The sequence below is a fragment of the Narcine bancroftii genome, chromosome 9 (assembly GCF_036971445.1).
Source record: "Narcine bancroftii isolate sNarBan1 chromosome 9, sNarBan1.hap1, whole genome shotgun sequence".
Classification (NCBI taxonomy): Eukaryota; Metazoa; Chordata; class Chondrichthyes; order Torpediniformes; family Narcinidae; genus Narcine; species Narcine bancroftii.
Window position 1 is genome coordinate 85,765,142 of NC_091477.1, and position 27,374 is coordinate 85,792,515.

General features: G+C 40.2%; 1 long non-coding RNA gene across 1 annotated transcript in view; it reads right to left on the reverse strand.

Moving 5' to 3' along the window:
- The window catches only part of LOC138743014 (uncharacterized), a 42,979-nt gene extending 17,701 nt beyond the window's left edge, over nt 1-25,278 (reverse strand). The window contains exons 1-4 of the long non-coding RNA XR_011344595.1: nt 24,981-25,278; nt 22,447-22,522; nt 17,253-17,323; nt 9,498-9,655 (exon numbers count right to left, since the gene is read on the reverse strand). This is a non-coding gene — a long non-coding RNA (uncharacterized lncRNA). The remainder of the gene's footprint in view (nt 1-9,497; nt 9,656-17,252; nt 17,324-22,446; nt 22,523-24,980) is intronic.
- Nucleotides 25,279-27,374: the final 2,096 nt, after the last annotated feature.

A 27,374-nucleotide genomic window follows, 5' to 3' on the forward strand; every position in this document is an offset into this window, starting at 1 on the left:
AAAAGGCAGAAGATTATCAGTATATTTCAAAATTTAAGTGGTTTCATATGCAATGTCACTGAGGTTAGCATTAATATTTTTCCAAGCTGTTTCATACATATAAATCTAATTATGTCATGTATTAATAGAACTCTCTACTGGTTTGGGGTAACTGGGTCAATAAGGTCCCTGGTAATATTATAACCATGTAATTCAACTTTTGAATTATCTGTATTTTTAAACAAAACTAAATTTTAGTTGTATAAGGTGCTTTACTTTTCCAAATATTAAGACCAACTTGGGCTAGAATTGCACACCTGCCACACACCCAATTATCTGTTTGGAGGTGTCCAAGTCTGTGGATAGAGCCTTGCCTCCTCTCAAGCACACCACGGCTTTTTTAATAGCTTTTAAATGTCTCTGATATTTAGAAACCTTTAAACCCTAATAATGCTGTAAATGAATGATTGAAATATTTAATGAAAACAATTGAACAAATGTACATTCAGAAATAATCCAAATAACATAGAATAAATCCAAAAGTAACTTTGCTCTTGTTAATCTTTGGACAGAAAATCCCTATTCTATATAAAAATAAGTTTCTGTTCTTCCTTCTATTGTCAGGTATGGCTGTAGAATTGAAGAATAAAGTATAGATTTGTGAAATGAGACAGGCAGTTTAGAAACTGTTTATGTTCAGCAATGGAGCAGAGTGACAGGTGCATAGACACCCATCACTCAGAACTTCCTGGCCTTCCTTGAGGCAAATCTTCTGTAGTTCACAATATACTTAAATTTAAATTTAAGCCCATGTCCCCAAATATACCAATTAACATGCTATCCCTATATGTTTTTTTTAAGGGTGGGAGAAAACTTGAGCACCTGGAAGAAACCCATGCAGATAAGGGGAGAAGGTATAAACTCCTTACAGAGCCAAAATCAAACCCATGTCGCTGGCACTGTATTAGGATTGTTCTAACGTAACACTTCACATGCTGCCCACACTAACTTGTCTGGAAGCAGATGAATTTATAAACTAATTCTGTTTGGAGGTGTCCAAGTCTATGGATAGAGCCTTGCCTCCTCTCAAGCACACCAAGGCTTTTTTTAAAACCTTTTAAATGTCTCTGATAAACCCAATATGATTCAGACTTTGCATTCTTGCCTGTAACAATTAAAACTTAACAAAATAAAGGTACAGAATCATTATCCTCCAGAATTTCCAACATTTAAAACAAGATCCCACTACCAGACACATCTTACCCCCCCCCCCCCACTTCTCTCTCCGCCTTCCGTAGGGACCATTCTCTCCATGACTCCCTCATGTGCTTATCCCTCCTCCCCCTTTGCACCCCTGGCACCATCCCCTGTGGCCGCAGAAGGTGCAACACTTGTACCCATGCCTCCTCCCTCACCATGGTTTGGGGCCACAAATGGGCCTGTCAAGTGAAGCCACATTTGTGTATCTGCAGAACTGATTTACTGCCTCCAGTGCTTCCTTTGTAGCCTTCGACATCAGAGAGACTGGGCACAGATTGGTAGAACTTTGCTGAGCACCTTTGCTCCGCCCACAACATTGACTGAGACCTCCCAGTAGCCAACCACTTCAGTTCTGTGTCACACTTCACGTCTATCCATGGCCTTGTGTACTGTATCACCAAGACCACCTGCAAATTACAGGAACAACACCTGATTTTCTGTTTGGGCACACTCCAGCCAGATGGCATTAACATGGACTTTACAATTTCTGCTAACCTGCTTTCCTCTTTCCCCTCCCTCCCTTCTTCCCTTCCCCTTTCCAGTTCTTCTCCCTCTATTCCCCCTCCCTTCATCTAGCCATCCCTCTCCCTTGATTGCCACTGACCCCTCTCTCCCTTCTTCACCTATCCCCTCCTACCTTTGCGACCACCCCTTCCCCCTACTCTTTAGACATTTTTCCCTTCCTTGATGAAGGACTCAAGCCTATAACAAGCACCCAGGTTATATATTTCTATCTTTGTTATATAAAGGACACTTTGACCTGCTGAGTTTCTCCAACATTGTGCTTTTACAACATCCATGGTGTCTGCAGATTTTCATGTTTTACTTATAGAATTATAGAATTCTACAGGATCGAAATTGGCCCTTGTTCATACTGACCAAATCTGTCTCCTTTTTCAGCATTTGGCCCATATCCCTTGAAATCTTTTCTATCCATGTATCTACTGAAATGTTCTTCGAATTATCCCTGCTTCTGCTATTTCCTTGAGCAAGTCCTTTCATATACCCAACCATACTTGGTGTGAAGAAGGTACTCCTCAGATCCTTTCTAAATCTTTTCCCTCTCACCTTAGAGATATGCCCTCTTGTTTTAGATTCACCTACTCTGGTAAAAAGGCAATGAATGTTGATCTCATTTATGTCCCTCATGATTCTATATTCCTCTATTAGGTCCCCTTGTTCACCTCCTATGCTTCAGGGAGAAAAGTCCCAGCTTATCCAACCTCTCCTTTTAATTCAAGCGCCCAGTCATGACAACATTTTTGTGGATATTTTCTTCCCCCTTTTCAGCTTAATGATATCTTTCCTGTAGTTGGATGACTTTAATTGGGTACAATATTCCAAGTATAGTCACACCAATGTACAGTTTATTGCATCATGAGCTCCTTGCTCCAGTATTCAGTGCACTAACTGATGCCAACTAACTTCTTCAGCACCTTGTCCACCTGTGATTGTTGGTTGAATAAGTATAAATGATGAATCAGAATTCACCATGGAGATCAAGAATCTATTGAGTGGTGCCAGAACAACAATTTTGCTCTCAACATCACCAAGACAAAGGAGATTATTATTGATATTATGGTGTCCAAGGGACCATGTACCTGTGCACATTGATGGCATGGAGGCAAGAGAGGATTATTATCTTCAATTTCCTGAAAGTCCATATGTCAGAAGACCTCTCCTAGAGCAACACTTTGAGGCAACCATGAAGAAGGAACATCAATGCCTATTTTTTCAAAGACATTTGAGGGGATTGGCATGTTGTTAAATAGTTTATCGAACTTCCACAGGTGTATGCTAGAAAGTATACTGACCTGTTGCACCACAAACTGATTTGGGAATTTAAGTGCCTAGGAATGCAGAACATAGCCAAGTTCATCACAGTCTCATCTATTCAAAACATGTATGTGAGGCACTGCCTCAAGAAGGCAACCAACATCATAAAGAATCTCCATCATCTTTGTCACAACCTTTTCTTACTGCTATCTTTGAATAGAAAGTACAGAAGTCTAAAGACAAGCATGTCTTGTTTCAAGAACAGTTTCTTTCCAATGGCTATCCAATTCTTGAAACTCCATTCTGAGTAACAATTCTCCACTACCAACCTGGGTGCTTGTATCCAGGTGGCCAGCTCGTCCCATTTGATCTGACCTTCCAGACCAGCCTTCCATCCGAGTCCTTTCCAAAGACCTTGCTAACATACAATATTCTGACATTAGTCCTTTTATATGAAGAAGGTGCCCCTCTCACCACATATTAATCTCAATATCTTCTGGTGTCTTCTCTCTATCTTTTCCATCTCTATCTTAATCCATGCTGGTTTCTCTCCCTCTTCAAAAAAGAGAGAATTCCTATTTGCATTGCCTTATAATAATTCTTAAAATTTGGAAGTTGTACACCTCCTAATTAAAATTTCCAGGTTAATTTTTTTTAACAAAACCCTCGGCATCATGACCTTCCACAGAAATTTACTTACATTTTTGTTTAATTCCTAAAAAAAAATTGTTGCAATGTTTTTAAAAAAATATTGTACTCTAATAAATATATTAATTTTAATGCAATTACCTCTTCCCAGTAATGTTATTGGCAATTCCATCCATTTTTTGTCTTCATCAATTTTCTTATGTAAAGGGGTGTTTTAGTTCAGTTTAAATATATTATTTAAATTGTTATCTACCCATTCCCCTAGGTATTCTATTCCATTTATCGGAATTTTATATATAAATGGGAATTGAGATTCATATCTGGTGACAGGGAAACTCACTGTTGAAGCATTTGATTAATATATGGAATAAAGTAAATACTGAAATGGGAATGAGGAATTTGATGTTATCTAAAGTGCCTATGAATCAAAATAATCTTACCCCTTTTGCAATGAATAATCAACTTTTGAATATTTGGTTTTCTAAGTGAATTAGAAACATAGAAGACTGTTATAAAGGAGGAAATTTAATGTTATTCAATCAATTAAAAAAATAAATATGGAATACAAAATAATATAATATTTTGTTATTAAATAAAAGCATATTTACAAGATAAACTGGGGCCAATAACGTTATTACCTGAAAGGAGTGAAAAAAAGTCCTTGATTTGTAATTGATTTATTAAAAAATTTATTTCAGCCGTGTATTGTGTATATATTGCAAAAGGGAACTCAAAAGCAGGGAATTCATAGATCTAGACAGAGATGGGAAGCAGATTTGAATATTATTATTGTGGAGGAAAACTGGTCAGAATTTTGTCATGATAATATGACAAATATAATAAATGTTTGATATAGTTTGGTTCAGTATAAATTTTACATGAATTGCATCTTAAGCCACAAAAATTAAATAGATTTAAGTCAGATATGTCAGATGAATGTTTTAGAGACTGGGACTTTTTTTACATTCTACTTGGTCATGTCCAAAATTGAAACCATTTTAGATAGAATTAGAAACTTTTTTGGAACAAGTCAAGGGAGATAAATTTCCACAATATTAAATGTTGTTTTTATTGGGTAATATTTCAGTGATGAGACCAAAATTGAATTTATATCAAAAAGAATACTGTAAATGAAAATTGCATTAGCAGTTGCAAAAAAATGTGCAGCATTGACATGGATATTTGATTTGCATTTAGGTATGGAAAGATGGCACATCTTACATAGTTGTATACCTCTTGAGAAGATTACATATAATTTAAGGAATAAATATGATACTTTTTTGAAAATTTGGTGCCCATAATTTACATATTATAGGTATATATTTATAAATGGTTTTCCCTAAACCTGATGAAACCTTGTCAACTCCTCGGAATAAATAAATAAAACTGAAAGGGCTGGAACTGAGTGGCAACCAGGACTGATATTTTTCTTTTTCTTCATTTTTCCCCTTTTTTTCTTTTTTGTGGGGTTATATTTTTGGGGGTGAGGGGGTTGGTGGGCTTTTTGGGGGGTATAAATCATCATGTATAATGGATTTGATATAGCTATGATTATTCCACTTCATACTTTGACATAAATACATGTAGGAAAACTTAAATAAAATATTTCAAAAAAAGTCCTTGATTTGTAAGTCCTTGTCCCTTTAAATTCTTTCCCCTCAAAACAGACCTAATGTTAGAAATATTGATCAATGCTTTTAAAGTCACATTGCTCAAAGAAATACTTTAAATATGTTAAATTGGTGATTAACTGCACTTATTATTGATTTTCTTGTGTGAACTATCATGCAGTGATGTGGTATTTGCTATTGTTTTCCCTGGGAAAAGGGTGCTGGCTGTCCACCCATCTCAGCCCCTCGTAATACCTCTATGAAGTAATTTCTCACCCTTTGTTGCTGAAAAGCCCTAGCTCTGTCAACCTTGCACCAATCTTCACTAAAATGGAAATTTCAGGTTAATATTTAAAAAATTTAGACCTACAGCATGGCCCTTTTGGCCCACAAGCCTATGCCACCCAATTACATGCAATTAACCAACAACCCCCAGTATGTTTGGAAGGGTGGGAGGAAAACCCACACGAACACGAGAAGAACATATAAACTCCTAACAGACAGCACAGGATTCAAAGCCCTGTCCCGATTGCTGGCGCTGTAACAGGGCTGCACTAACTGTGCTGTCCTTAATGTTCATTATTTGTTTTGCTTAATTCATTATAGTCTAATGTTAACTTATTACTTCTGAATTAATTAAATCCACTTAACTGTCTTTAAATATCTCTGAACATTCATGCCATTTAAGAATGGTGAAAATATCGACAACGAGCTCTTAAAATCCATCTGTGCAGTGGTGGGACTGGGGCCTCAGATCCTGCTTGAGGTTTTGTTGCCATGCTGGTGTGATCTGTTTCACATGAAAACAATGGAATAGAGGCCTGCCATGCATTCAGCTTTGCTCTTGTTTGTTTTCATTGATTTCTCCCATTAATGACAATATGCTATTTTCCATCCTTTGCTCCAAGGCTTTGCTCTTTCCCACATTAATAATCTGCTCAATCCTAGCAACTTTCTGTTTCTGAGAATTTTGCCTTTTTGTGATTCTCAATTTGAGTCCACTGGCTCTCTGCATTTAAAAAGCCTCATTCTGTGATTTTTTTAAAACAGACCAAGCCTTTCCTCACTCACCCCAGGTTTATTTTTAAATACATTTCCCATTTTTACAAAGTACCTATCAAAACTCTTCCCTATTAAATACATGGTGTAAGAATTACCTAGAAATTCAGCATCTGTAAAATCACATTGATGGTCATTTGCAATAAGAAAACAAAGGCCTACTGCTGGACAATTGACCAATGCAGAGGCCAGAAGGAACAGCCTTTTCTTTGCTAACATAAGCATCTCTTTTATATTTCTTCAGTGTCAATAAAGGCTTTCAGCTTGAAATATCAACCATTCTTTTTCTCCCACTGATGCTGCTGGACTTGAGCAGATTGTTTTGCTTTAGATTCCAGCATCTGTAGTCTTTTACGTGTCTCCAGTCTTTTCCATTGTGTGCTTTGCCATTATAGTCTGAAGGAAAGCAGTCAAGGCTGGATAAGATACTTAGGGAGGAAGGCCTGGGAATTTGGAGAGAAGAGGAGAGGGCTTGAGGACAATGGATAGGAAGCAACTGGTATGTGGAGGTGAATACAGGTTGAAGGGTTGAGGGATAAGTGTTGGTCATCAAAGTTAGGCAGGATATTGTTCATAATTGAGAGGGTGATATGTGGATGTTTTAAGAAAAGAATCATAGGTTTCAGGGGATGGTGAGAGAAGCAAGAGATCCAAATCGTTCATTAAAGGCGGAATACCTAAATTTATTTCTCAGCCACCCTGGGACCAACCCAGCCAGGTCTTTTTTTTTACATTATATTGAAGCCTCAATGAAAATTCACTTTTGCATTTGAGATGGCTGTGTTGGAATTACTACATTTATTCCATGAACAATGATGTAACTGGTGGTCTATCTTGTGTAGGGTATTTAATGGCCTTGTACATGTCTCCCTTTTGATACCCACCCCCTTCCCTTCCTTCTCCTATCAGAGATCAGTCTTTTGTAGCCCTCTGCCCTCTTTTCCCCATCACTTATCAGCTTCTTTCCCTTCTACCCTCCCACCTGTTACCTCTTGCCTGATGGCCTGTATTCCTCCACCTTCCCCTTCTCCCCCAACAATTTTATTTTGGATCCTACATGATTTTCAACATTGCTGATGAAAGACTCATCCCTGAAATGTTGACTGCCTTTTACTTCCTATGGGTGCTACATGACCTGAGTTTCTCCAGCACTTTGTGATCTGCATCATACCTTACAAGTCTGGACTCTTTTGTACACCCTACAATTCCTGTGACAAACACAGAATGTAAAGCACAAAATTTGTGCCACATTGATAAATCCTCAAATTTTAATTGTTTACTTTTTCATTAGTTGCCACACAATCACATTTAAATCTTTGGCTTGGCTTCGCGGACGAAGATTTATGGAGGGGGTAAAAAGTCCACGTCAGCTGCAGGCTCGTTTGTGGCTGATAAGTCCGATGCGGGACAGGCAGACACGGTTGCAGCGGTTGCAGGGAAAAATTGGTGGGTTGGGGTTGGGTGTTGGGTTTTTCCTCCTTTGCCTTTTGTCAGTGAGGTGGGCTCTGCGGTCTTCTTCAAAGGAGGTTGCTGCCCGCCAAACTGTGAGGCGCCAAGATGCACGGTTTGAGGCGTTATCAGCCCACTGGCGGTGGTCAATGTGGCAGGCACCAAGAGATTTCTTTAGGCAGTCCTTGTACCTTTTCTTTGGTGCACCTCTGTCACGGTGGCCAGTGGAGAACTCGCCATATAACACGATCTTGGGAAGGCGATGGTCCTCCATTCTGGAGACATGACCCATCCAGCGCAGCTGGATCTTCAGCAGCGTGGACTCGATGCTGTCGACCTCTGCCATCTCGAGTACTTCGACGTTAGGGATGAAAGCGCTCCAATTGATGTTGAGGATGGAGCGGAGTCAACGCTGGTGGAAGCGTTCTAGGAGCCGTAGGTGGTGCCGGTAGAGGACCCATGATTCGGAGCCGAACAGGAGTGTGGGTATGACAACGGCTCTGTATACGCTTATCTTTGTGAGGTTTTTCAGTTGGTTGTTTTTCCAGACTCTTTTGTGTAGTCTTCCAAAGGCGCTATTTGCCTTGGCGAGTCTGTTGTCTATCTCATTGTCGATCCTTGCATCTGATGAAATGGTGCAGCCGAGATAGGTAAACTGGTTGACCGTTTTGAGTTTTGTGTGCCCGATGGAGATGTGGGGGGGCTGGTAGTCATGGTGGGGAGCTGGCTGATGGAGGACCTCAGTTTTCTTCAGGCTGACTTCCAGACCAAACATTTTGGCAGTTTTCGCAAAGCAGGACGTCAAGCGCTGAAGAGCTGGCTCTGAATGGGCAACTAAAGCGGCATCGTCTGCAAAGAGTAGTTCATGGACTACATTTAAATAACATCACACTAAATGGGCATTTTTTTTATGGCATTGCTCCATGCCTATATGTAAGCAACTTTATCATTTGAACACATTAGCATGTTTAACGCTCTGAACCAAAAAACCATAATTAAATTAAAATTACATTTGTGCATGAAAAGAAATGTTGAAGGAAGGCTGAATTGCTGAGATCATGTGAACTCCTGCACCCACTCTCTTAGCTCACGGCTACATTCACTTTCATTAATATATTGCAGAGCAGTTTCAGGAAACAGCTTTGCTGATCCAACACTGCCATTACTTAAAATCCACCCTGTTTACATTACAAGGTCATCGCAACAGCAAACAAGCTAGAAAAGGAGGAAGAGTTCATGGCTGCCCCAGGCTGAAGCTGCTTTTGTACTGGGAATAAAAAGGCATCTGCCCCCATTCCACACAGCATACATACCTTCCATATCATTGCAGAAGTTACTGTCTGTTTCATGACCCTGGATGGTATTATCCACAGGCATAGGGTCACCTTCCATATGTCCACAAATAATACTCAGATCATCTTGTTTATCCTCAACTGTCTCTCTAACAGCAGACTGTCATGTTGATGACTTTAAATTTAAATGAGTGAGGAAAATCATGCCACATTTCATTCACCTGAACACAAGAGGAAACAAAATCTAATTTCTATCTCTTCCTGCTCTTAGTCTAAATAAACTACATATATTTGACAATCTGTTAATTCAAAACTGAATCTCTAATTCTATCTCTATCGCTAACTTGCCTTCTGTCACAAAGTATCACACACTTCTCCACCTCTCTCTTCAATTTCCATTGTTGTCAATTATCGATTCTATTACCTTTGCCCTCTGAAATCCTTCGGGCATCTTTACCCTTTTCTTAATGAGTTGAGGCCGAACTTGCATCTTTAATCAGCTTTGCCCTGTCGTTTTTCTTGCAGGAATTCGATGATTTGCATCTACTTCTATTTTCAGAAGACACTTCTTCGTACTATGAACTATAAGAATATTTCTTAGTCAGATTTGCTCAATGGTGTTTTCATGTTTAAAATGTTTCTTGGGAGTTGTTAAAACATTTTCACTCAAAAGACAATGAAAGCATATCTTTTGCTTATTCTTCATTCATGTCTCTGATGCAAATGAAACTTATTTTGTTTTCCACTATATATGATGTATAATATTTCCATAAATTAAGACATCATATGCAAGATTCAATATTTGTGGGATCATTGTGAGCAAATAAAGGTTCAATACCAAGTCATGCATGAGATGCACAGTTTTTTTAAAAACTTTGTTCTGTAATTGATGTAATAATGTCAGGATTTGTTTCAGAATTTGGTGAAAAAAGAATTAGCTTTTGTATTGGGATGATCTGACTTCTGCAAATTCTTTGCTTTAAGTAATACTTTAATGTTTTTGTTTGGTTGCAATTTATTTGCATCTATTTTGAACCAAGATTTAACTTTTTTTCTGCAACTTGCTTCTTTTGGGTTTTGCACTGAGTTCACGTTGGTGCCTGAATATTTCTGAAAAGATTTTTTCAATTAAAACTTGTGATGCTTAGTTCATCATATTGATGGCACCGATTATGGCCTGTATCTTGTCCATTGTAACTGAAATATTTTGGATGATACATATACCATTTTAAGTATAAGCATCGGTCCTTGATCCCACATCCACATTCAACTGAACATAGACCATGTGATAGAACTATAGAGAAACATAAACACTGCAGATGCTGGAATCTTCGTCTACTGGGAAAGGGGTAATTTTCTGCTTTTTAAAAAAAAAAGTGAGAAAGAAGTTCAGGTCACATCCAGAGGTGATAGGATAGGAGATATGATAGGTAGAGAGATAGATGGAGGGAGAGGTGGGAGGGCAGGAGGTGAAGAAGTTAGATGGAGGGGAAAAATGAAAAAAAAAGCAACATATCTTAGTCCTCCAAATAGCATGGATTTTCTTTTTCAAATTTTAGGTAACCCCATCCACAATCTAGTTCAATTGTTTTCCCTCTCTTTACCTCTTTTAGTCCTGAACTTATTTTTTCTCACTTTCTTTTCTTTACTCTCCTTTAGTGGTCTCTTCCTCTCCCTGTCTCTCCAACTATCACACCTACCTCTGGGCCCTCCCCTGGCTTCCTTTCCTGTAATATTACCCCCTTCCCTGTTGTTTTGACAAAGGGTCCAGACTGACCATTTCTACTCATGGATGTTGTCTGCCCTGCTCCTCCAGCACTAAATGCATTTAGAGGATGTGAAGTAAGTAATAGCCACTTCTCATTAGCAATCACCTGGTACCGTGTCATTTTATATGCTGCTACCTTGCAGCTCTTGGTGATGCAAGGTCAGTCTTGACATTCAGTGTCTTCTGTGTAGACTTTTCAATTTCTCCATATGGCCGCAAGTGTTTCTCTTAATGCATTGGTGGAATTGATGAGCATGTGAGAGAGAAGTTGTTACAGGAAAATAGGATGGGGTGGGGAAGTGGAATTGATGGCATACTTTGAAAGCCATCATTCTCCAGATGGGCCAAATGGCCCCCTTCCAAATCATAAGAAAGTATGAAACATAGTTGGGCAGTCTGGGCTTCCCATCGAATTTTTTTTTTATTGCAATGACTACACCCACTTCTGATTAAACTAAACTACAGTGCCTATCTCATGCCATTCCTGCATTGTTGAACTCCCTGGGAGCTTTTTTAATCTCACCACTCAGACATCTGTCGTTTCTCTGCAAGTGCCACTGCAACTGTGCAGCTTCAATCTTTTTCGTGACAATTAAGCATTTCAGCCTCCAAAAGACTCATCCAGATACCTCTTAGGCCACATTCTCCCTTATTCTCTTGCAAAATCTCACTGACAGCCCCTCAAGTGAATCTCATTGCTCGGGTCAAAATTCATTCCACTGTTCTTAGCGTTCTAATTGTATCTTCTCATTGTATGTGTTCCCCCCCACCTCCCTTGTTCTAACTGAACTTTGTTCCAGACGTATAATGAGACATGAAGAACTGCTGGAACATAGTGAAACGAGTCTATTACACCTTCTAGCTATGTTGGCTATGTGTACAAACATAATCTTACACACATTTCAACATGGCTTAAGTATATATGATATCTATTGCAACTGCTAATTATAAGAATGATCTGCACAAGAAAGCCGTTCCAAATTATAGGCTTCACTCTTTCTCTGGAGAGAAATTTTGATTGATTTGACTGGTCTTGGCAATGACCTGACTCTTTTGCTATTTTATATCCACCTGCTGTACCAATTGATTTTAAACTGATGATGGAAGGAATAGCAATGAACTAGATTTCACCTATATTGTCTGAGATAGAACTCATATATTTCAGTTAAGTTTGTATCAACTTGTAAGAGGTTATTTCCTTTGGCTATACACATGTCTCAGCTCAAGGCCAACTGTTGACACTCACTTTCAACAATAGTGACATTAAATGAAAAACAAATCAGGGAGTGTTTTGTTTCCTCTCAATCACTCACACCATGAATTTAAATAGTTCCCATTTCACACTTCTAATACCAATCTTGGCTTCATTTCCAATTGTTCCACCTGAAGCCTGCTTGGGGAAGAGGCATGGGAGTCTCTACAGTAAAGGAGAATAATGTATTGGGCATTTTTACACCAAAACCTCAGAATTATTCTGATTGGCATACTTGCATCCAGTGTGTCCCGATGTGGTCACTTTCACAAGGGCACATTTACACAAGGGCACTTTTACATAGCCTTCCTGTGTTGCGGAGTTTGTCAGAAGGGGAACATTGTATTCATTAGGCCTGTTTCTTAGAGTGGCTGTGGTCAATTTACACGGCAGCCGCTCCGTGTAAGAATGTGTAGGGGGAAGGAGTGGAAAAAATATGGAATGAAACTTGGATAAAAAATTCTGTCCCAACATTTTTAAACTGCCACTGGAGCAGAAGTTTTTCTGAAATTTTCTGCTGTTCAGTGGCTGTGTAAAAAGTGCCTTTAAATGCACATTTTAAAGTTCCCTTTCACTCTGCTGCTTTCTGTATTGTGACCTACAAGGCAAAAATATAATGTGCACCTACTACATGATCCCACCACCAAACACATTCCTCTCTCCTCTCTGCCTTTCACAGAGGCCACTCTCTCCCTGACTCCCTTGTCCACTCCTACCTCCCCACCAATAGTCTCCTCGGCATTTACCCATGTGATTGCTCCATTTGAGCCAATACCTCCTCCCTCACCACCATTTAGGGACCCAAATAGTCCTCCCAAGTGAAGCAACATTTCACTTGTGAATCTGCAGGGATCATCTGATGCTCCTGTTGGAGAGACAGGGTCTGACTGGGAGATCGCTTTGTTGAGCACCTTGGCTCTGCCCACCACAATAGCATGAATCTCCCAGTGCCCATCTATTTAAATTCCCAGACCGTTCCCTTGTTGACATGTCTGTCCATTGTCTCATGAACTTCAAGACCGAGTCCGTTCGCAAATTGGAGAAACAACACTTCATCTTCTGCATGGGCACCCTCCAACCAGATGGCTCTGACATTGACTTCTTCAGCTTCCATTAAATCCCCCCCACTATCACCTTTCCCCCAGCACTGTCTCTCCTTCTGTCTCTTTTCACAGAGCCAAAACCAATTCTTGCCTCTCCTCTTATCATATCCAATTAACACATTTTATTGTTATGGACTCCTCACCCTCCCATTCTTCTCCCATCTGTTCTTTGCTTTTACAGGTACCCCGAAGAAGGTCTCAGGCCTAAAACGTCAGTAATATGGCTTTACCTCCTATGGACAAGGCAAGACTGACTGAGTTCTTCCAGCATTTCTGAGTGTTTTTTTTAATATATTGTTACAATGGACACTTATTTATTGCTGAATGGATAATCAAAAAGAGGTCATTATTATATATGGAAACTGAAGAATTTAGAAAACTATTATCTTGTGTATTTCTTCTTTGGCAGTCCCTCTCTTTTCCATTCTGTGCTGAGAGACAGGGTTAATGGGGCAAATGCAAGTCAGGGTAAGAGGAGACTGAACAGGGTATGAGTCAATAGTTTATGAAATGAACAACCCCTTTACACATGGATTCTCTTGTTCTTGATGTTTGGACTTTAGTTCTATCCTGAATGCTCTTTGAACGCTTGTGGGCCAGGAGTTGGTGGAGATCCTTGTATTTATTTGCTGAGGCTTTGAGGGCACTCTTGAATCCCTTTGTCCAGATGGTAACCTTTTCCCATGACAGAACTTGAAATAAAATCACTTCTTGACAAGTGTGGTGTTGGGTAGCCAAACAATGTGGCCTTCCATTACTGGAAATTAACATTCAGCTTGAAACCATGGCTTTTCTCACTACATAACCTTTCACTCTCCCTCTGTAGATTAGAGGAAACCTATCACGGCACGATTGGCGTAGCGGTTAACACAACGCCTATACAGAGCCAGCGATCGGGATTGGACAAAGGTTTGAATCCCACACTGTCTGTAAGGAGTTTGTATGTTCGCCTTGTGTCTGCATGGGCTTTCTCTGGGGGATCCGGTTTCCTCCCACCTTTCAAAATAATGTACCGGGATGTAGGTTAATGGGGTGTGTAGATTGCATGGACTCGTAGGGCTGAATTAGCCTGTTACAGTGCAGTATATCTAATGTTTTTTAATTTAAAAAAAAAATTATAATCCAGGCAATAGTATAATTAACATTTTTGCAAAATGAATTGGTTGAACCAGATTTTGGGCAGCCAATATCTGAAAGGTGAAGGCCTCCTTACAATGACTGATTCTGAAACAGCAGAACGTCTCGGCACGCAACATAGGTCCCACCTGCCAAAATTTGTTTTGTTCTCATAGCCCTTAAAGGTATGCATGGGAATGATTGTGCTTTCTGTTATTGAAGATGGCTACTCTATGTATTATGTTGTGTTTATATCATGAGACCAAATCTAAATCATTTGTTAACTGCCTCTGTGAGGCAAAATCTTTGACAGCAGAATAGCTTGTTCCTAATTCAATATCAAAAATTAACTCAAAATGATACATTTAATTATTCTTTAATGTCAAAAAATATTGTTTTTGCATGGCATCACACATGTTAAAATGATTCTTGGTAACAAAACAATAAATGCACCTTTCCTGCTTCTTTTATCCCTCATTGGAGCTGCTTGTGAGACATCTGCTTCTCATTTGTGTTGATTACCTTTCTCTACTTGATTTTTTTTTTCAGTTTTGCTTTCCACCCCTCTTCATTTCATTTGTTTTTTGAATGCTGTTTAGTGTCATGGACCACTGAAAACCAGAATTGTAGCTGACAGGTTTGGTATGATAATGAGAGGATTCTACTGGGTTCATTTGGGCAGAATCTACAGTATTTGGTAAAAAAGGTTGGGAGCAGACCCATAGCCAATAATAGCTAAAATACAAAATCTATAATTTCACATATTTGCATCATCTTGAAATGCAGAATTGCAAAATGAATACTGAAATTTAATTTATAACAGATGACGTAGAATTGCAAAGGCAACTGCTGGTTTTATAGCTCAGCTGTTTTATGCATCCTTAATATATTTTGCTGAAAACTATATTTTACCTACAGTTGAAAAGTATATGATTGAGTTAATGAAGATATCCTGACTGTTTATTCATATGCTTGTCTGCTGAGATCTCTAGATTGTCATGATACTGGATCCTTTGTATGTTTCTCCACAGCAAGACGTCCTGAAGCTATTTCACAATGTGCTTTAAAGTTGCTTCTAAATTTGCTGATTTTTCCTGATGGCAGAGCTGGCAGGTGTAAATTAAATTAAATGAAACCTGAACATTCTGCAGACAATGAAATGTATTTTGACATGCCAGTTATGGTGTAGTCATTACTGCATCGGTAGATTCATTTATTTGAACTCAGTGGGAATCATCAGTGGATGGGGGAGGGAGGAGCATCATTGCCTTGAAGGAACCTGGGGGACAAAAAGTCAGTTGATAAAGCCATGTATTGTGGAAATGTTGAAGTGTAAAGGTTGCAGGGAGCAAGGTACTGGTTAAATGAATGAATTTAAACAGTATGTTATTTAAATTATGACAAGATTTGTAGTTGGGTGTTGTTTATGCTATGTTCTCTCGTGAAAATAAATTGTTCAAATTAAACAAGGCGTCTCTAACTGGATCTATATTCTGCAAAGTACATCTAATTGTGAAGTAATATCCATGAAATGATTTGAATTTGGCAACAAGTCACATTGTTTAATTTAGCCCAGTACACAAGAGTTTGAAAACAAATACTAGTAAGTATCACCATTCTACAATACAGTTTGCAATTCCCTGGAATCTCACTAATTTGGATGTGAATCAATGACACAAGACCCATGTATTTCCCGTATTTTTCCATTGCAAAGAAGGAAGCAATTCTTCCAGCACGGTTGCATTATGGGTGGCACAGTTGGGCGTAGCGGTTAGTGCAATGCCTTTACAGCACCAGCGATTGAGACCAGACCAGTGTTCGAATCCTGCACTGTAAGGAGTTTGTATGTTTTCACCGTGTCTGCATGGGTTTTCTCCGCCGGCTCCAGTTTCTTCCCACCATTCAAAATGTATCAGGGGAGTAGGTTAATAGGTGTAAATTGGGCTGAGTGGACTCGTGAGCTGAAATGGCCTGTTACGGCTGTGTGTTTAAATTTAAAATAGAGTTATCAGAGAGAGCAAACCTATCAATTCCACTTTCCCTGTAACCTGTTGTCCCACACCTGTCAAGGGACACTCTCCTGGTTTACCCTTCAGCCAACTACATTTACAGGTTCAACTGAAAGTACAAATAAGGTAGCATCATGGTCTGAAGTGTGACTGTTGAGTTTAGGTGTAAGAGATCACCTGACAATTGTGGAACAATGTAAAACCAGTTTGAATTTCAGCTTTCACAAAAGGAGTCTTGGCAGCTGTAGAAAAGGGAAAATAGGAAAAAGATGGATGGGATTGAGAAATTTGGATATTCTGTTTGATAAGCCCATTAAACCTAGGCCTTGTCTCTTTATTGTAGCAATCATCAAAAATCCCAAGATCATGAGCTACCCGTCAAATGAAAGGCAGGGAAGTTACCCACAATGTCATGATCAACATTTCTATCCCACCAAAGCCCAACTTGTAATGCTGTTTATGAGAGTGTACTGTGTCCAAATTCATTGCCCTGTTCCTACATTATATCTCTGGTCTATTAAAATATCTTGAAAGGAATGTAAAAAGCACAACAGTCTATTTGTTTTTATATGGAACATAGAAAAATTGAAGCTGGAGGAGGGTATTCAACCCTGCAGCTCTGTTCTGCCATTCAGTACAATTAAGTGTCAATCTCTACCATTATATAGTCTTCCCACGCACTTAATTGAGAAATCTATCTACTCCTTTGAAAATATTTGTGGTCTTGGTCTCCGCAGTTTCTGTGGTGGAACATTTTGAAAGTTCATCACTCTCTGAGTAACTTCTCATCATATCCTGAGACCCTTGCCCTTAGCTCTACATCCTGACTTGGACAATAAAAGCATAAGGGTCATAATGCATCCTTGCATGTAATCCGAAGAATGGCGTGATTGCTCAGAATTGGGAACAGGGAAATTTATCAGGATGGTACCTGGTTTCAGTTATGAAGAGAAACTGGGTCAGCTGTTTGCTCTCTATGGAGTGAAGGAGGCTGATGGTGACCTGAAAGAGATGGATATAGATAGGGTGGTTAACGAAAATTATTTTCCCATCATAGAGATATCTAAAGCCAGAGACCATAAGCTTAAAATGTAAGAAAATTCAAGGGGATCTGACATTTTTTTTACTCAGAAGATGGTTCCAGTCTGGACCATAATATGAGCCGTTGGTAGAGGAAGATGGTATCATAATATTTTTTAAACCTATCTGGACGAATAACACACAAGATGCTGGAGGAACTCAGTGCCAATGGAAGGCAAAAGATGTTTCAGGACATCAGGTGTTGCTCCAGTTTATCTGCAGTCACCCTCATTTATCTCTAGATGAATCACCAAGCCACAGAAGACACTAAAAGCCATGGATCATGTGCATGAAAATGGAGTTAATGTGGACTCATTGGGCGAAAGGTCCAGTTTTCCGTTGTTTTCCTCTGCGACTATTATCCTGAAATTAAGAATAAAATCCTCTCATTCAGTCTATTGAGCTCTGTCAGAATTTTGTATATTTCACCAAAATAGTGGCTTTCCTTTTTCTGAACTAAATGAACATGTAAAATCACAAGCTGGAGAAACTCTGCAGGTCATACAGTGTCCTTTATATTGCAATGGTCAAAATATGTAATTGCATTTCAGGCTTGAGCATTTTTATTTTCACTCCACTTTCTGTGCACATTCACACAAGAGCCACTTGGATAAATTTATTCTAATTATCCAGTTCTAAACAACAGTCTGTGTTCATTGATTGAATCTAATACTTGTCAGAAATGCTATCAGATTACAAATGTCAATCAAATGGACAAATAGTGTTGTACATCCCAAACATTAATTGTTACATCAGAGAATTAATGACTGACAGAAGGGAAGAGGGGCAAGTAGGATGCACCTTCTGTATGTTTAACTGCTGTAGATCTGATGTGATAATAAAGTTCAACATCATTGGAAACTTAATAGTAACTGTGGCCTTAGGGGGTCAAACAATCTTCTTCCAGCCAATAGCACTAGCAGAACAAATAATCTAACAACTAAACTATGAGCAAAAGACAAACTATTGGAGGAAATGAATGGGTTGGGCAGCATCTGTGGAGGGAAATAGACTGCCAACATTTCACAGTGAAACACTTCATCTGGATTGAAAGTGTCAAGAGGATTTTTTTTTAAAAAAAGCACTGCTGCTGTAATGGCAGAACTGCCGTTGGTATGGACCAGTGGAGAGCGGGGAGCAAAGTCTCAGCGCTCCCCCATGGAATCCAACCGCCCAGTCCAACTACCGTCAGCTCTGTACAGGCTTTAAATCGTCTGTTAAAGGACCTGACGGTGGTTTATTTTAAAATCCCGCAACCATGTGGTCTGGGCCCAAGACTGCAGTGTCTATGAATGGCAGTGGCCATGAGGAGTTGCGGACTCTGGGGAAGCAGAGGACTGGTGCAGAGCACCAGAAAATGGAGAGACCACACCCTGTTTGAGAAAGAGAAGCAGAGGAGATGTCCCACAGGATGGTAACCTTGGTGATGGGCTTTGAGGCTGAAGAGAACAAAGACTGCGGGCTGTTGGTGACTCGAGGCGAGGAACCCACATAGAGTGTGGGCAACTGTGGTCAAGGGACTTGCACCAGGGGGTAGACTGCTGGAGACTGGCTGAAGGGGTACTAGGTATCGGAACCAGGATGTGAGAGGATGCTGGAGGCTTCTTGACCTTGTCAAAGGTGTGCATCTGGGGCTTGAGTTCCTGATGATTTGGACTGAAAGCTGTGTACCTGCAGAGGCTGTTGAAGCTCTGGGGATGAAGTTATGGACATTCAGTGACTGGGGGACTCTTTCGTTTCTCTCCCTGGCTGAAAGGGTCCTGGGCTTTTTTTGCTGATAATGAATCTTTGTCTTACATTTGACTAAAGAAAATTTCAGTAATATTACATTTTCTGTTTCATTATGTGACGATGAAATAATCTTGAAAAGACAGTGATGAGGGGAGAGATGGGACAATAGCTGGCAACCAATCACTGTGGGTAGAGTGAAATATAAACATTCAGTGCAAAGATCCACATGGATGCAATTGCAACAACTGGAACAGTATTAATCTATTCAAAGGATTAGTTCTGGCAATTTTTAAGCTACTTTTAATCATTTGCTCATTTTTGAGTGTCTAAATTAATGCTGTAATGAGGTTTCCACCATGCCGTGGCACACATCCCTTGGAAAACCCTTGGCTAAGTTCAATTTAGGAAAATGAACTGGGCAGCCCTTGCTGCATCTAACACATCAAAGCCTTTCACAGGAATGTTTCCTCAGCTCTTTAGTCAATGATCAATTCCTATCAAGCATTTAGCATAATATACCTATCATAGACTGAAGGACTATGATAGGTACATTATGGTTGATGATTGCTTGGGAGTCTTCTTTATTTAAACACATCCTCTATCTCTACCCCTAAACCCACATAGAATTTTTTTTTTTTAATTTAGACGTATAGCACTGTAATAGGCCATTTCAGCCCACGAGTCCATGCCACCCAATTTGTATCCCATTAACTTATACCCCCAGTCCATTTTGAATGGTGGGAAGAAACCAGAGCCTCTGGAGAAAACCCACTCAGACATGGGGAGAACGTATAAACTCCTTATCAGTGCATTTTTTATTACGTGTTCCAGCTATGGTTTCGTAGAATTCTTATTCAACGTTTATGAATAATTTCACTGAAATTCTGAGAGAGTCGCATACTTAGAGTTAGGAACCACCATGTTGACTAATTTGGTTCAGAGGTCTGGTGTCAGCAATTCTGCAGAGAACAACACATGCCAAGATGAAAGAGGTGCTTTAACGAACCAATACTTAGTTAAAAGCTTTTAACTGTTCCTTCTTAGTTCTAAACACTATCGCCATTTCATATATCTCTTTTAACCTTGTCTTTCCTTTTCCAAGAGTTCTTGTGCGTATTCCCTAAGCTATATCCATCACCTTACCCCCACCCCACTCCTATGTGCTCACCGTTATTTGCTGTGTTTTCATATTGTTCCCTAGTCTCTAAACCCAGAATATCTTCCTTTAAAAACTTCTACTCCCCCGTAAAACAATTTTTAAAGACAAAAATCTTTTGTTTTGATTAAACAACCCCACCCCCATTTATGCTTGATTTGTTCTTAGTTTGGGGTTTTGTTTCATGTTAAATAATTGGCATGGTTTCCAAATCAAGCTGTTCTTAACTTGAAGTTAACAACTGCCTTATACCACAGCAATTATTTTTTACATTTTGTTTCCATTCTCTGGACATGGGTGACATTAGCAAGACCACCAGCTTGTTCTAATCTTTAAGTTGAGCCACTGCAATCTGTATGATTAAGGTGGAGTTGAATAGGGTGCAATTGCATTTTCACCCAAAGATTGTATGAAGGGGCAATAATATACAATAAATAAGCAATAAATGTTCATACTCTATACAATTCAGAATTGATGGATAATGGCAGTCAAATATTTTCTGACAACCTAAATAAATGCATTAAACATGAACATTAAATTGTATGTATAATTAAACAGCATGAGAGCTGCATGTTTAACCAAGGTTTGAATTACTCAAGACATTAAATCATTTTCATGATTCGTCGCTAAAAATAGGATCCAGTTTTTATCAAAGGTGCCTGAGCAGTATCAAGATTCCACGCTAAGGGTGAAGGGCATGCTCCGAAACTGGATGAACAGCAGATAATCACTTTCCATCTTGCTTATTTTACTCTTTAATCCATCATTCCAGTCCTATCTTTCCTTTGTACATGGCTTTGATTTCAAGGTCAGTGAAAATGAATTCAGATCACATCTCATGGCTTGTCAAAAGTAGTATTTGCTGCAATCAATAAGATTACCAATGCAGCAAACCTCCTTTGTCGTTTTATATAAAGGATTATAAATTATATTATAAAGTAATCAGTGAAGTGTATTTCAGATATGCAGTATGAATTGTTTAATTACTCTTCATTATTTAATTTGCTTAAATGATTAATGTATATGCCTTATATTCTTCAGACACCAGTTTTTGACATTGATATTCAAATTTCTCCTCTTTTCATCAGTATATAGAATTGGTTCATCCATCCTGGACTCGCCAGGGTATTCTGTAAAATTGGAGTTTGAAAGATTAACTTGACCTAGATAGCTTGCGGCAGATATTCCTCCTTCTCCAGTCCTGGACAGACAGTTTACTTCACCTATGGTGACTGCCAACTTTGGTTGACAACAGTTCTCCTGAGAATTAGCAATGCAAAATAAACCACTTCTCTCGTGTCACCAAAACTTGAACAATTGCCACACACTCAGGATGCAGTTATTCTGACATGTTTAAAGAAAGTTAGTTAGATCATAGCTTGCAATTCATTTAATATTTTTGAAGTGGCAGTTGATGAAGTATACAAAGACGATGTGGTCAAACAATAATCATGGGTTTTATTAGCAGAAACTCAAGGTACAATAGATGCATATACAGTTATATCCAAGGGGAGTGTCCTTAATATTAGAGATAATGCACAGCCAATGTTAGTACAGCAAGGCTTGCAAGAGGGGAGACAGGCACCTTGGCAGACATTCACCACAGTCTCCCCTGGCAGAAGAAGGGTTAAAATCAAAAGGACAGCTCCTCGGAAAGACTGAACCAAGTGATACATGGATACCTTGTTTGCCTTTGAGATACTCTAACAGCCAAAATATGCCAGTATCTAGCAAGCAATTGAAATATAATGAGATGTTTTATGAATATGTCAGCCTATCAAGTTGTTTACGAATTCTGGTGCTTCTTCTCAAAACAGGTGGCTCCTTTGCAACCTTGAGAACTGGTACAGGTCCTGGGTCTGTAGTGTGGGAAGGACTGGTTTCTGGACCCACTCCAGAATCACCAGTGTGAGACAATGGAGCCTCAGCATAGCCATCTAAAAGCTTACCAGGGGTCACAGGCTGGGATGGGGGCGGGGGGTGAGTCCAACCTCTCAGGCTCCCTCTGAGTAGGGGTGCGAGGAAGGGGCGAACCAGGCGAGGCCAGATTTTTGGGGGGTACAGTGTCCGTACTCACAACTGGGAATTTAACACGAGCGTAGTTGGGGTTAGTTTGCAGTAGCTAAACTGGTTGGACTAGGGGGACTGTTTTACGCACCCGAGCATGGCTCTTCAGCACCACGGTTCCAGGCTCAGATAAAGAGGCTGGCCAGTCCATCACAGTTCCTGATTTCCTAGGAAAGGCAAACATACATTCATGAGGTGTTTGATTTGTTGCAGTACACAATAATGACCGAATAGAACGTAATGCCTCAGGCAGCACCTCCTGCCACCGGGTAACAGGGTAACCATGTGTTTTTAAAGCAAGATTAACAATCTTCCAGACTGTAGCATCAGCCCTTTCAACCTGCCCATTGCCCTGCGGGTTGTAGCTCTTGGTATGGCTGGTGGCAATCCCCTTTCATAGCAGGGCTCACCACAGTTCAGCGCTCATGAATGCTGAGCCTCTATTAGTATGAATATAATTGGGAAAACCAAAAATGCTGAAAATTCTGTCAAGTGACTTAATGACAGATACTGATGAGATGTCAGGGCAGGGTATCGCAAAGGGAAACATAGAATATTCGTCAATTACAATATGGAAAATACATTTTTGTTGTTGGAAAGTAACGGCCCTTTAAAATCTAAGCTAATCCTCTCAAAGGGTTGGATTGCCTTGATGAGAGAGGCCTCTGGAGCTTTGAAGTATTGCGGTTTGCATTCTGTGCAAACAGGACAGCATTTAGTCAGTTTCCTGACTTCTTACAGAGAGTAAGGAAGCCCTTATATAGTGGAATAATCTCTTGACTCCTGGATGGCACAGTCTGCTATGGATCTCTTTTAGCCCCTCCAGGTGAGCACCAGGAGCAAATCGTGACAATGCCAGAGGGATCATTTAACCTGCCCGGTCTGTACTGGATCTCATAATTATAAGTTGAGAGTTCAATTCGCCAGCGTGCCATCTTATCATTCTTGATTTTACTTTTGTGTTTAATACTGAACATGTAGGCTACAGATTTCTGATCAGTGACAAGAGTAAATTTTCTGCCAGCTAGAAAGTGTCTCCAGTAGCAAACAGCTTCAATAATAGCCTGGGCTGCTTTTTCAATGGCAGGATGTTTAAGTTCAGGTCCGCGTAACCTGTGGGAGAAGAATGCCACAGGGTTTAAGGGTTCCTGCCAAGCCACAATCTGAGGCATCAGTTTCCACTTGGATTGGGACATCCTCATCAATGGACGAGAGTGCAACTTTGGCAATATCAGCTTTAATTCTCTCGAAAGCCTTCAAGGCCATTGGAGAGAGAGGAAAAGATTTAATGTCAGAGGGCATGCCTTCGTGGCATAGTCCCGAACCCACTTGCAGTAGTAGGAAAAGAATCCCATACACCTTTTAAGGGCTTTAGCTGAGTTTGGGGGTGGTAACCTCTTAAGGGGGGCCATTCTTTCTGGATCAAGACGGATTTCGCCCTTGCGGACAATGTAGCCCAGAATGGGTAGCTCTGTCGCGTTGAATACACATTTGCCCTCTTTAAATGTAAGGTTGAGTTCTTTAGCTGTTGCTAAAAATTTCTTTAAGTTGTTGTCGTGTTCAGCCTGTGATTTCCCACAGATAGTGACATTATCCAGATAGGGAAACGTACCCTGTAACTCATACATCCTAACAATCTTATCCATTTCCCTCTGAAACACTGACACACCATTAGTGACTCCAAAAGGTACCCTTTAAAACTGGTATAACCCCCCCATCAGCCTCAAAGGCTGTATAGGGTCATTCCTTTTTTTTTAATGGGGATTTGGTGGTAAGCTGCTTTGAGGACGCTAGTGGAGTACACTTTGTATTGCGCTATCTGATTAATCATTTCATTGATGCGTGACAGGAGGTAGGCATCCAGGTTAGTGTAACGGTTGATTGTCTGTCTGTAGTCAATAGCCAGTCATTTCTTAGTGTGATTTTTCACAACTACCACCTGGGCTTGCCACAGACACTTACTGGGTTCAATTACTCCCTCTTTAAGCAATCTCTAGGTCTCAGCTTTGATAAACTCACGATCCTCTTTGCTGTAAGAACGGCTCTTAGTGGCAATTGGCCGACACTTGGGGGATAAATCACTGAAAATGGAGGGAGCTTTGATCTTTAATGTGGACAGACCGCAGTAACTAGCGCGGGGGATGGTAAGTGTGGGTAGTGTCCCACCGAAATTTAACACTACACTGTTCATTAAAGATTGAATATCTAAACCCAGTAGCACAGGGGCGCAGAGCTCTGGCATAATAAAGAGCCACACATCAGCCAGGCAATGTTCCTGCAAATTTAAAGTAAATTTAAAGTAACAAGTAATCTAGTGGTTGAAAATTTCTCTGGCCCTTGGGGCAGATGGGTCAATTATCAGCTGCTCTGGCTTGAGTACTGCATCCATTTGTCCCGTACAGTTTTTGTAAGTTCACTACAAGCCATTGATATCTTTTGGTTCGCTGGATATCTCCGCAAATTTAAGGCTCTGGCAACTCTCTCATGGATGTAGCTGTCAGCACTCCCCGAGTCTATTAGACAATCAAGAGTCTCACCATTCACCTCCCCCTTCACAGCTGACCGTTCCAGTTTGTAACATCCCCCAAGCTTTGGAGTCAATTGAGCTATCACAGGGGATCTCACCTCACTGTCACGTGAAGTTGATTTTGCCTGCTTGTCTGAAGATTACCCCTTTTCACAGTTGTCTTCCATTTCTGCAGCTCCAGGAAGCATTTTCTGGGTGCTTCTCTTCTTCTTATCAGTGGGAGTACTTTTCGCCTCACACGCTTTAGCAAAGTAGCCGAGTATCCCACAATAGCTGCAGGTAGCAAACTGAGTCAGGCACTTCTGTCTGGGGGGCCAGCTCTTATCACAGAAGTACCATTTTTCAGGAGTTTGCCTTTTTCTTTCCTTCGGGGTTCCAGCACTCCTGGATGTTTCCTTTTCGTTTTTTAGCATTTCACTGGACCACATGGCACTTCTCAGTGTTTTGGCTAGAGTGACTGCCTGGATGTAGGTTAAGGGCTCCATCTCCAGCAGCCTCTGTCAGATGTAACTGGAGTCAATCCCACTGACTAAAGCATCCAGCTTCAAGGCATTGTGATGTTGCACATTGACTGCCCTGACATCACATTCATTTGCCAGTGGGTTGAGAGCCAATGCATAGGCAGCATCACTTTCCCCGAGTTTCTGGCATCTAGTCAGCAACCAGTGTCGAGCAAGCACCACATTCCATGGCACTGCATGGTAAGCAGTCAGACGTTGCCGGGCTATAGCCAGAGCGGTAGCTCCTTGTGTTATGGCGAAAGGGATCTCACCCAGCAGAGAGTTCAGGTGGCCCCATTGTATCGCCTCATTGACCACGTTATTTCGAGCCATGTAGTAATCAAAACAAGTAATCCAGTGGTTGAAAATTTCTCTGGCCCTTGGGGCAGACGGGTCAATTATCAGCCGCTCTGGCTTGAGTGCTGCATCCATTTCTACTAATAAAATTGAAGTGCCAGTTGATGAAGTAGACAAAGACGATGTGGTCAAATAATAATCATGGCTTTTATTAGCAGAAACTCATGGTACAATAATGAAAGATAATAGATGCATATACAGTTATATCCAAGGGGAGTGTCCTTAACAGTAGAGATAATGCGCAGCCAATGTTGGTACAGCAAGACTCGCCAGAGGGGAGACAGGGAGCTTGGCAGACATTCACCACAACTTTTAATGGACTAAAAGCTCCAAGGTATATACACAATCATTCTACCTCAGAACAGCAAATTTCATGACATGTTTACGACAATAAATTCTGATTCTGAAGATTGCTTCACAGGTATACTCCAACACAACAAGTCCGTTACAACAAGTCGAAGTTCATGTTCATTTATCATTCGATTGTACAAGTACTGCTGATGCAACAGTGTTCTCCAGTCATCAGTGCAAACACACAGACACAAACTATTCATATCACAGTACATATATACAAATATTAAAATAAATTCGTATTATTGTTAAATAAAGAGCAGAGTCTCGGAAGGTTTGTATGAGCAGTTCATCGGTCATTCAGCAGCCTGGTGGTCCTGGCTCTGGAAGATGCTGCATGTGGGGTTGTAGAGGTCCTCACTGATTCTGCAAGCCCTCTTTAGATAACGATCCTGGTAACTTGTGTTAATGGGAAAGGAGGGGTGGGGGAGGAGGTCCAGGGAGACCCCAGTGATTCTCTCTGCTGCTCTATTGGTCCTGTGGATTTATCTCCGATCTGATGTTCCTCAGCAACCGTGATGCAGCCAGCCAGGACACTCATGATAGAGCTCGTCTAGGAAGTTGAAAAAATAACAGAATGAGTGGCATGAAAGGCCAGTAAACAGAATTGTGTTTTCTTCTGTGTCTTTAAAGGTAAAATGAGTTGTGTGAATTAGGAAGGGAAGTACAGAGTTTAAGGTCTTTAAAGATGCACCAAACTGAGTGAGCAATAAAATGGCATCTCAGAAGAGGTTAAAACTGGAAGTGTTTGGAGATCTCTGAAAATTCTAGTCCTCAGAGTAGATGGAGTCATGAGATTAAGGAGAGATTGTATAATGATTTTTAAGTTAAATTAGCATTCAATCTATGTCTGGGGCACAAGGATAATGGGACTGAGTGACAGTTAGGATCTGAGGAGAAAATGTAGAAAACTCTTCATATAATTTTGTGTTTAGGGAAAGTGCTTCAGTTCTCAAGTTTCCCTACGGGAAGCTATCATGTCAGTGTGCACTGGGGACAAAGCTGCTTGAAGTTGCCCACATGATCAACATACTGCCTTCACCCTTCATGATATACATCAATGATCTGGAAGAGGCAGCAGCGTGTAGTGTATTTAAGTTTGCTGATGACGCTAAATTGAGTGGAAAAACAAATTGTGCAGAGGAAATGGAAAGACTGCAGAGAGGGATAGATATATTAAGTGAGTGGCCAAAGGTCTGGCAAATGGAGTAAAATGTTGGTAAATGTGAAGATTATCCACTTTGGAAGGAAAAATTGAAGATCAGATGATTATTCAAATAGCAA